The 10,301-nt window shown below is 37.8% G+C and overlaps 1 pseudogene; it reads right to left on the bottom strand.

The window, feature by feature from the left end:
• Window positions 1-9,466: 9,466 nt before the first annotated feature.
• Window positions 9,467-9,565, bottom strand: LOC132272169 (small nucleolar RNA R71; annotated as a pseudogene).
• Window positions 9,566-10,301: the final 736 nt, after the last annotated feature.

The following is a 10,301-nucleotide window of genomic DNA, read 5'->3' as shown; positions in this document are numbered from 1 at the left end:
AGCTGGCTCTCTCTTTTATGGAGCCGGTTCTCTCCTTCTCTGAGCCTTGTTCCATTTCTGCTTCATCTTCTTCGTTTCCGGCTGAATCCAACCCCTCAGTTCTTCATTTATATTGACCTTAGGAGTCTAATATGCATCCAGTAATATCCCAGTTATTCATTCAACCAGTTTGCATAAAAAAGAACCATAAAAACCCTTGCCGATTTAATTACGTTTTAATAACCGGCAACATATTTCAACTTCCAGAAACCATTGCAGTTTAAGCTAAAGACATACAGACGAGTAATTAATTATTTGTTAAGCATGTAATATTTCATTAATATCCAATTATCAACCCAGTCCTTTGTTTACCATAATTTGTATTAACAGAACAATCAAAATAATTACCGTTTTAACATGCTCAAAGATTTAAAAGTGAAACCAAACTTGCAAGAACGATTTCAGTTTAATTTCAACAAATACAAATCATTAACTTAATCTATACTAAGCATGCATGATCCATTTAATATCCGTTTAAGATCCTAGAGAACATCTAAGAATGCACAGAACACAGGCCAAAGGGAGAGAGACAGAATAGAACTTGCCTGTACAGTTTTGTAACCAAAACCTTGTCGCCGTCCTTTTAAGCTTTTCTGATGACGTCTGTCTACTGTCAACCTCCTACTGTTCCACCTTCCTTTCTCCTGGGTCCCTCATTTGATCCACAGCCAAAAACCCCGACTGTTCCCTCTCTGTTCATCTCACAACCTACTCTATTTTCTCTCAATATCACAGGTACATGAAAAGAGTTTTGCTAACCCTAGCAGACCATTCTATTCTATATATATGCTTTCTAGCCAATCCCACCAACCACATCCTAATCATCTTGGGAAGGCCATTCCTTGCCACCGCAAATGCAACCATCAATTGTAGATCTGGGGTTATGGACCTTTCGTTTGGTAACATGATGGTCAAGCTTAATATTTTCAATGCAAGTCAACATCCCGTAGATGAAGATGAGTGTTGTCTTATAGATTTGTTAGACGAGATTGTTGAGGGATCAATTCCTACCATGGTCATGAAATAACCAATTGAGGACAACCTTTCATCTCTCTTATCCGACGATCCTCTTGCTTCTTGTCCTCTTGAAATGTATGGAAATTATGGGTTTGATGATGAAAAATCAATGGATGAAGTAAGCAATCTCATGGAATCTGTTGCAAGCTTGGATTTTCCATCTTAGAAAACTCCAATAGAACCTCTTCCTCCACTTTCTAGCACTCCACCGGTCCCATCTTTAGTATCTCCACCAACTCTTGAGCTTAAAACTCTACCTTCTAATCTCAAGTATGCATTCCTAGGACCAAAAGAGACTCTTCCGGTTATCATTTCTTCAAGTCTTGAAAAAGACCAAGAAGATGCTCTCTTAAATGTGCTTAAAGAAAATAAGGAAGCCATAGGATGGAGTGTGGCGGATCTTAAGGGAATTGACCCTTTTATTTGTATGCATCGCATACTTATGGAAGAGGATGCAAAACCCTTTAGGGATGCCCAAATGAGACTTAACCCCAACATGAAGGAGGTAGTCAAAAAGGAAGTTGTCAAACTCTTAGATGCCGGGATCATTTACCCAATCTCTGATAGCAAATGGGTGAGTCCAACTCAAGTAGTTCCCAAGAAATCGGGGATTACCATGGTTAAGAATGCAAAGGGTGAGGAAATCTCTAAGCATACCGCCAATTCATGGCGTGTATGCATTGATTACCGCAAATTAAATGTTGCCACAAGAAAAGATCACTTCTTTTTGCCATTCATTGATCAAATTCTAGAAAGATTAGCCGGACAACAGTATTATTGCTTCTTGGATGGCTATTCAGGTTACAATCAAGTAGCCCTTGACCCATTAGACCAAGCGAAAACCACATTTACTTGTCCATTTTTGTGCAATGCCTCCACCACATTCCAAAGGTGTATGATGTCAATTTTCTCGGATATGGTGGAAGAGTATCTATAAGTGTTCATGGATGATTTTTCTGTCTTTGGGTCTTCATTTGATGTGTGCCTCAAAAATTTAGATCTAGTGCTTAAGAGATGTCGTGAAACAAACCTTATTCTTAGTTGGGAAAAGAGCCATTTTATGGTTCAAGAGGGTATCGTTTTGGGTCACGTCATCTCAAGGAGGGGGATTGAGGTAGATAAAGCGAAAGTGGAGCTTATTGCTAAATTGCCACCACCTTCAACGGTGAGAGAGGTTTGCTCCTTTCTAGGTCATGCTGGCTTTTATCGCCGATTCATAAAAGACTTTAGAAATTTTGCTCGATCCTTGTGTAATCTCCTTGCCAAGGAAACTCCTTTTGTCTTTGATCAAGCATGCCTAGACGCTTTTTATAAATTGCGTGATTTATTGTCGTCTGCTCCTATCATGCAACCTCCTAATTGGTCATTGCCATTTGAAATTATGTGTGATGCTTCTGATTATGCCATGGGAGCTTTTCTGGGCCAAAGGGTAGGGATGCTTCCTTGTGCCATATACTATGCAAGTAAAACTTTCTCGGGAGCTCAATTGAATTACTCCACTACCGAGAAAGAATTACTTGCCGTAGTGTATGCTCTTGATAAATTTTGATCCTATCTTTTAGGTTCTAGGGTGGTTGTTTACTCCGATCATGCTGCCCTGAGACATCTTTTGACAAAGCGAGAAACAAAACCTAGATTGATTAGATGGATTTTGCTTCTTCAGGAATTTGATTTTGAAATAAAGCACAAGAAAGGCACCAAATATGTGTTTGCCGATCATCTCTCTAGGTTATTGATAGAACCTTTCCCTAGTCCACCAATTCGTGATTCTTTTTCGGATGAACAACTTGTCCAAGTTTCTAATAGACAAATGCCTTGGTTTGCCGGCATTATGAATTATTTGGCAATTGGCAAACTTCCAACTTCTTGGTCAAAGAACAAAAAGAATTGTTTCTTTTCCAACATTCGAAATTACTATTGGGAAGATCCTGTCTTGTACCGTTATTGTCCGGATCAAATTGTGAGAAGATGTATTCCGGAGAGCGAAATTCCAAGTGTTCTAGTGTTTTGTCACATTTTTGCATGTGGGGGGCATTTTAGTGCAAAGAAGACCACCTTGAAGGTTCTTCAAAGTGGGCTCTTTTGGCCCACTATCTATAGAGATGCCTATAATTTTTGCAAGTCATGTGAGAAATGTCAAAAGATGGGTTCAATGTTGAAAAGAGATATGATGCCTTTGACCAACATTCTTGTTGTAGAAATCTTTGACATATGGGGCATTGATTTTATGGGTCCATTTCCTATGTCCTATGATTTTCAATACATTATTCTTGCCGTTGATTATGTTTCCAAGTGGGTGGAAGCATGTGCTACCAAAACAAATGACCATTCCGTGGTTATTCAATTCATCAAGTCCAATATCTTTGCTCGTTTTTGTATACCTAGGGCTATGATAAGTGATGGAGGAAAGCATTTTTGTAATCAATTCCTAAGGCATTTATTTCTTAAGTACTCCGTTACTCATAAAGTGGCCACTCCTTACCATCCTCAAACAAGTGGGCAAGTAGAAGTGTCTAACCGGGAAATTAAGCATATTCTTGAGAAGACGGTTAACACCACCCGGAAAGATTGGTCACGGAAGTTAAATGACACTTTATGGGCTTACTAGACGGCATAAGACTCCCATTGGCATGTCTCCTTATAGACTTGTATATAGAAAGCCTTTCCATTTTCCGGTTGAGTTAGAACATAAAGCCTTATGGGCGGTTAAGAAGCTCAATCTTGACCTTGATAAGGCCGGAGAGAACCGGTTGTTACAATTAAGTGAGTTGGAGGAGTTGAGACATAATACTTATGATAATGCCAAACTCTACAAAGAAAGAACTAAAGCTTTTCATGATAAGCATATTGTGAAGAAGTCTTTCAAACCCGGTCAAAAAGTTTGGCTCTTCAACTCTAGACTGAAACTCTTTCCGGGGAAATTGAGAACCAAATGGGAGGGTCCTTATGAAGTCATCTCTGTTGCACTGCATGGGGTGATTGAAATTCAAAATTTTAAAAAGGGGAACATTTTCAAAGTTAATGGATAGAGACTAAAACCCTACGTTGAAGGACAGGTCTTCCAAAGACATTTGGAAACTGCACATCTAATAGACCCTGTGTATGAAGATATCTAGGGATGCAATGCAAATGGAAGAATTTTTATCTGTTCGATCGATCTCAATAAAAGTTCGATCGATCGAACATCATTCCTGCATCCAAGTCCCTCTCTGTCCAATCGTTAGAACAAAACCTGCATATTTCAGCTCTCTGTCTCTGTCCTATCGATCGAATTTGTTCTCAAATCGATCATAAGTCCTTAGATCGATCCAAACGTTAAGTTCGATCAATCTTGAGTTACAACACTTTGAAAATTTTTGAACCTGCATCCACCTGCATCCAAAGACCTCTCTGTCTCATCGTTCAAACTTTTTTGCAGGTTCATGCATGTTTGATCGATCAAAAATCTTTTGAGATCGATCTGCCTTGATCGATCTGAGCATCTTTGGTTTGAACTTTTTCTTTCCTTTTTGGATTTCAAATCTATTCAAAGCCACATTACGTCTAGCTAGAAACGTTAAACTTAGCAATCATTGTATATACTTTCTTGAATTCCTTCTTGTTTCTTCAATAAAAAAAAAAAAAAAAAATCTCTCTTGTGCCCTTATGTGTAGTCATGCTACTTTTCTATCGGGCTTGATCTCATATCTCTCTTTCATCCTGTGATATATTGCCTTAGAATGCTTGATTATTCTTCTCCTATTTGATATTTGATGTGAGTTTGCTAGTGTGGTTATTCAAGTAGGTTATTGATTCCAAGTTTGGGGGAGACGTTTTTCGAATTGGATCATTACCGGGCTTCATGTCTTTCACCACCACGGTATACTCTTTCCATCTTATCCGTTGTTCTCATTGCACATTGAGGACAATGTGTGGTTTAAGTTTGGGGGTAAGGTGACTTTGTTGCATTCTACTTAAGTTGAGACTTAATTATAAGATTGAGATTTGAGATCCATGTTAGCTATGATTTTGATCTTTTGAGGACCATATTACTTAAAATTTAAAAATTGCTTGACTTAAGAGTCCAATACTCCTTGTTTGCCTTGTGGATGCCATTTAGGAGTAAATTTTTTGAAAATTGATACCTTGCTTGCACTTGTGGTCCACATCATCATGATTTTGTGATTGTGTTGAGATTCACTTTAGGATTCTATACTAGCACAGGTGCACACTAGCAATCATTTGTGGGGTACATGCTTTGTTGATTATTGAATTGGTTATATCTGAATTGGACTAGTAGTGCATTGAAAGCTTTCATTCTTGATAAAGGTGGATAACAACCCCTTTTCACTAAGTAGCCGGGATTCTAGCCTCATCAAGCATTGAACTTCTCGCGCCAAAAGGTGGAGGGCCCAAACTCTAAGTTAACAATTAAACTTGTTAAAAAAAAAAAAAAAAAAAGAGAAAAAGAAAAAGAAAAAAGAAAAAAGTTGCAAAAGTAATAAAAAAGTGAGGACTTCTCCTAAAAGGTGAGAAATGGGAAATGATTAGATGGAGGTTGTCTTGATTTGTAGTCTAGTTGATTTGAGCTTGTAAGTCCGTAGGGGTGTTTGAACGCCTAATGCCCTAAAGACGTCTGGTTTGGGAGTCATTGACCTAACGCTCGACCTCATGAATCGCTAGAAAGCTTAATAGATCAACACATTGCACCATGCTTCCATCTTTGATCCTATAAAAAAAAAAAAAAAAAAAAAATCGGGTGAAAAGAATAAGCGCACCTAGAACAATAAAGCTTTAATAGAAGGTTCACTTTTTGTCTTGATGATCGGTAGTAGATTTGTGTGCTAGTTTGAGGGTAAGGATGTGATCATTTCTTTAGTTGGCTCAGATAGCAATACACTTGATGCCGGTCCACTCAAAAAGGATTCTGGAGTTGTTTTGATTTGCATGATCATTTTCCTAATGTGTGGAGGACCATATTTGCTTGCTTGATGTTGAAATTTTGGGAGATTGCTTGGAAAGGGTTGAAAAATTGCATACTTGAGGTAGTTTTCTCCCAATGCTTGTTTGCAATATTGATGCCTCTTTTGATAAAATGAGCTTAATATTTGTGGGTATCATTTTTGGAAACCCTCACAAGACTTCACTCGTCCACTAGGGGTAACCTAGGGGTTTAAAAGGCTTGTTGCATATGCTAAGTGCAATTGTGTTCCCTACGAAAGTGGCGTTATCCATTTATTGCTTACTAGTTCATAGTTGTATAGTTATTCATTTTATTCCTTTACCTTCTAGTTTATTGCTAGGGACAAGCAATATTTAGGTTTGGGGGTGTGATGAGCGCTGAAAAGTGCGTATTTTAACCCTTTAAGCTTTGGTATTGTAGAACCTTTATCTATCTTATTTTACTGTTTTGTGTTGATTTCGTGTTATTTCCATTTTCAGGTACTTATCCTCAAAACAAGCTAACTCAGCCAAATAAGAGCATAATTGAAGCAATTCTAGATGATTCAAAGAAAGGAGCAAAATAGAACAAAAGGAAGCAAAAGGTGGAATTTCAGCAACTTCGATCGATCTCAAGAAAAGTTTGATCGATCCAACTTTCATCGATCTCAGCATTTCAAGATGGATCTAAGCTATGTTTGTCCTTGTTCAAAGATCTCAAAAGTTTGATCAATCCAACTTACTTCTCTGATTGATCGAACATTCTTGTCCTTATCCAAATGATTGATCTTATCTAGTTGTACCACCCTACCAACCGCTTTTGTCCTTTTCCCAAAATATCTTCAAAATATCTCAGATTTGTTTTTATCCAAAAAGGTGCCGCCATCGTGGATCGATCCAGCCTAAGTTCGATAGATCTCAGCCATGTTCGATCGATCCAAGTCCAAGGTTCGATCGATCGAACTTCCTCCTGTGCGAAAAAAGTTAAATTTTCAGCTCATAAAAAGTTGTCCTTTATCTAATCATTGGGGAATATTTGCTGTACGACCCCAGCTCATTTTGGGTGTCATTTGACCTACCTTTATAAGGATAAGGATTACTTTTTACATCATATCATATCATACCTTGTAGATTCATAGAGAGGGATTTTTTTTAGAGAACTCTTAGTGAGGAAGTAAAAGAGGAGGATGAGGTTAGAGACACCATTGGAGACTCTTCATCAACCAAGGAGCAGATTTCTTCCATGGAGCTTGCCCTTGAGGGTTGGAGGACATCATCCATGAGTGGCTAGACATCCTCTTGGGGCTAGAGTTAGCCCTAAGCATGCTTTCTACTTCTTGATTTATGTATTTTTGAGGGGATTTCTATTGTGATTCATGTCTTGACACTTATATATATATATAGATCTTATTTCTTCAATGATTTATGTAGTTTAATGCTTCCAATTGATCATTTCATTCTATCCATATGTTTATGTATGCTAGAATAAGATGTTCATGTGTTTGTCTCTATTTCTTGTGTTATTGATGCATGTCTATGTGTGTTGATGCTATAGATTTAGGGATTATCAAGACATAGTACTTAATGTCATGTTCTTGTGGTTTATTTGATGGTTCATACTCATTTCTTGATGGATTGTACCTCTTCCTTAGTTTAATTAGCTTAATTTTATGCCATTAGCTTAGTTGTAGTGTAGTTATTAAATGGGAGGACAATCCATGCTTGTTGTTGATGTTCCATACTTATGAAAAGCAAGTAACATATATCTCTAACCTTGTGATGTGTTTGGATTATGAGCTTAAAGAAAGGATTAATGGCTTAATTTGATATGTTGTGCTATCCACCTTGTTGTTTAGACAATATATGCTTAATTTGTCATCCATGCTTGTTAGAACAAGCACACACACACACACTTTGTTACAATACATGTCATTCCCCTCATTAATCATTCATTAAAGGTGTAGAAAAGCTATGCTTAATGGTGATCTCTAAACCCCAAGATCTCTCTCTCTTTTATTTTCTCTATTGCATTATTGTTTACTCAGTTTAATTTGCATCTAGTTTAATTCAACCAACCAACCACTATTTTGATCACTCGACTTACTAACCTTAATTTTGATTCCTCAATCTAGTGCGACCCTCAATCCCTTGGGATGATTCCTACTCACCCTAGCTATTTTTTTAGTAAAAGGTAGTAGTGGTAATTTCTAAATATAAAACTTGGCCACATTGCATAAACTTTTTGGGTTCGACGACAACCCACACCAAGTTTTTGGTGCCGTTGTCGGGGATTGATTGATTGACAACGTCGTATTTGTGGAATCAATTAGGAATTAGTACTCTTTTGATCGTGTCTTTACTTTGTTTTCAATTTTTGTTATTTATTGTGTTTGTTCTTGTTTAACAAGGAGCATTGGGCTAAGAAGGTGAGCAAAAGAGTATTCCAAGCAAAAGAGCTAAGCAAGCAAGGAAAAATGATAAAAATCTAAAAATTTGCTAAGCTAAGCTAGAAATTTGGAGTTGAAGTGCTAAAGGACCTTTGTGAGCTTTTTCTTACTCAAACTCTTAGTTAAATCATTGGCCCGCGTGGAGGCTTGTAATTCAATTCTTAGATAAATCGTGAGCCCACGTGGAGGCAATTTACTTTTCTTGCATATTTTGTTAAAGCATGGGAGTATGAGAACATTATATGTGGAGGAAGGTTGTTAATTGTTGACTTGTTGTGAAGGTGAAGTGTTTGTTGTTATTGCTTGTTGTGTTACATTGTGCATGCATGGTCGTAGATCATTGAGACCCACTCTTGTCCCTTTAAATTTTCATCTTGGATCCATTGTTCGAAACCCTAGGGGAAGAGGTAGTTCTAGTCAATCCATTTCATCAATGGAAGGATACAATGAGGACCATGTGGAGGACCTTGATCACATAGACCAACAAGGCATCCTCCACCCCAATGTGCATCATGATAACATGCAAATTCCATTAGGTATGCCAAGGCCATTTGTTCATCCACACAACAACAAGGCCAAGTTCCATTGGGAATGCCAAGGCCAATCTATGCTCCATCACCTCCCATCATTCAAGGAAATCAAGGTGCCCATGTTGCACCTCCAATTGCTAATCCTCCCTTTACTTTAAGAGATCACTATGTGCCTAATGAATATAATGTACCCACATGCATTCAATTGCCACCATTTAGAGCACAACACTATGAAATCAAGCCACAAACCATTTAAATGCTTCCTAACTATCGTGGACTTCCAAGTGAAGAACCATACAAGCATTTGGATGAGTTTCTTGAAGTATGTTCCACCGTAAAATACACGGACATGCCAGAAGAGGTATTAAGGCTAAAACTTTTTCCATTCACCCTTAAAGATAAGGCAAAATATTGGTTTAACAATCTTAGGACTTTTTCAATAACTTTTTGGGCGGAAATGCAACAGGAGTTCTTGAAGAAGTACTATCCGATTTCTAAGACCAATGCCATGAGAACCTCAATTCGGGAATTTTCACATGGGGATGGAGAAACATTTCATGAGGCATGGGAATGCTTTAATGAATTGCTTAGGAAGTGTCCACATCATGACATGCCCAAATGGAAATTAGTTCAATATTTCTTTGAGAGCTTATCGGATAATTACAAAGGCATGGTTGATGCTTCTATGGGTGGCTCTTACATTGATAGGCATGAGGATGACGTGTGGCGTCTTTTTGAGAGTATGACTGAAAATTCTTTGCATCGTACTTTATCTTTGAAAAATGGTAGAAATTCTAGTGGTAGGAAGAGTGTTGGCTTACATCAAGTTGACCACTCCAATGAAATTGCCGCCGAAATGAAAACATTATATCAAAGGTTTGATCAACCAAAACTCGACGAATCAAGTATTTTCCTTCCCTAACCATTCTCATCATGCATCTAATGAGACATGTATGACTTGTTCAAGTGTTTTACATTCTACTTCCAATTGTCCCCATGGATATGTGCAAAGTGAGCATCATGAACAAGCAAATGCTGTTTTTACTAACTAAGGGAACAATCCTTATGGAAATCATTATAATCCTAGTTAGAGGAATCACCCGAATTTCTCCTGGAAAAACCAAGGGGAGGGCTCAAACCCTTCCCAAGGTGATTTTCAAGGGAAATACATTCCACCTCCACTACAAGGCTAAGGTTCCCAAGGTTTTAGATCATCATATCAATCGCAAGGAAACCAATTTTCAAATTCTCATTTTCCCAATCAACCATCATATTCCTAAGGAAATATTAAAAGTCCCGCTTTTGAAGAGAAAGTTTTAACCGCTTTGGGCACTTTAGAGGCAAACAC

Source organism: Cornus florida, unplaced genomic scaffold (genome assembly GCF_030987335.1).
Source record: "Cornus florida cultivar Cherokee Brave unplaced genomic scaffold, ASM3098733v1 CherokeeBrave_3.0.0_Hap2_Chr08, whole genome shotgun sequence".
NCBI classification, from domain to species: Eukaryota; Viridiplantae; Streptophyta; class Magnoliopsida; order Cornales; family Cornaceae; genus Cornus; species Cornus florida.
The sequence above is the reverse complement of the archived record's forward strand: the minus strand, read 5'-3'. Positions and strand labels throughout refer to the sequence as shown.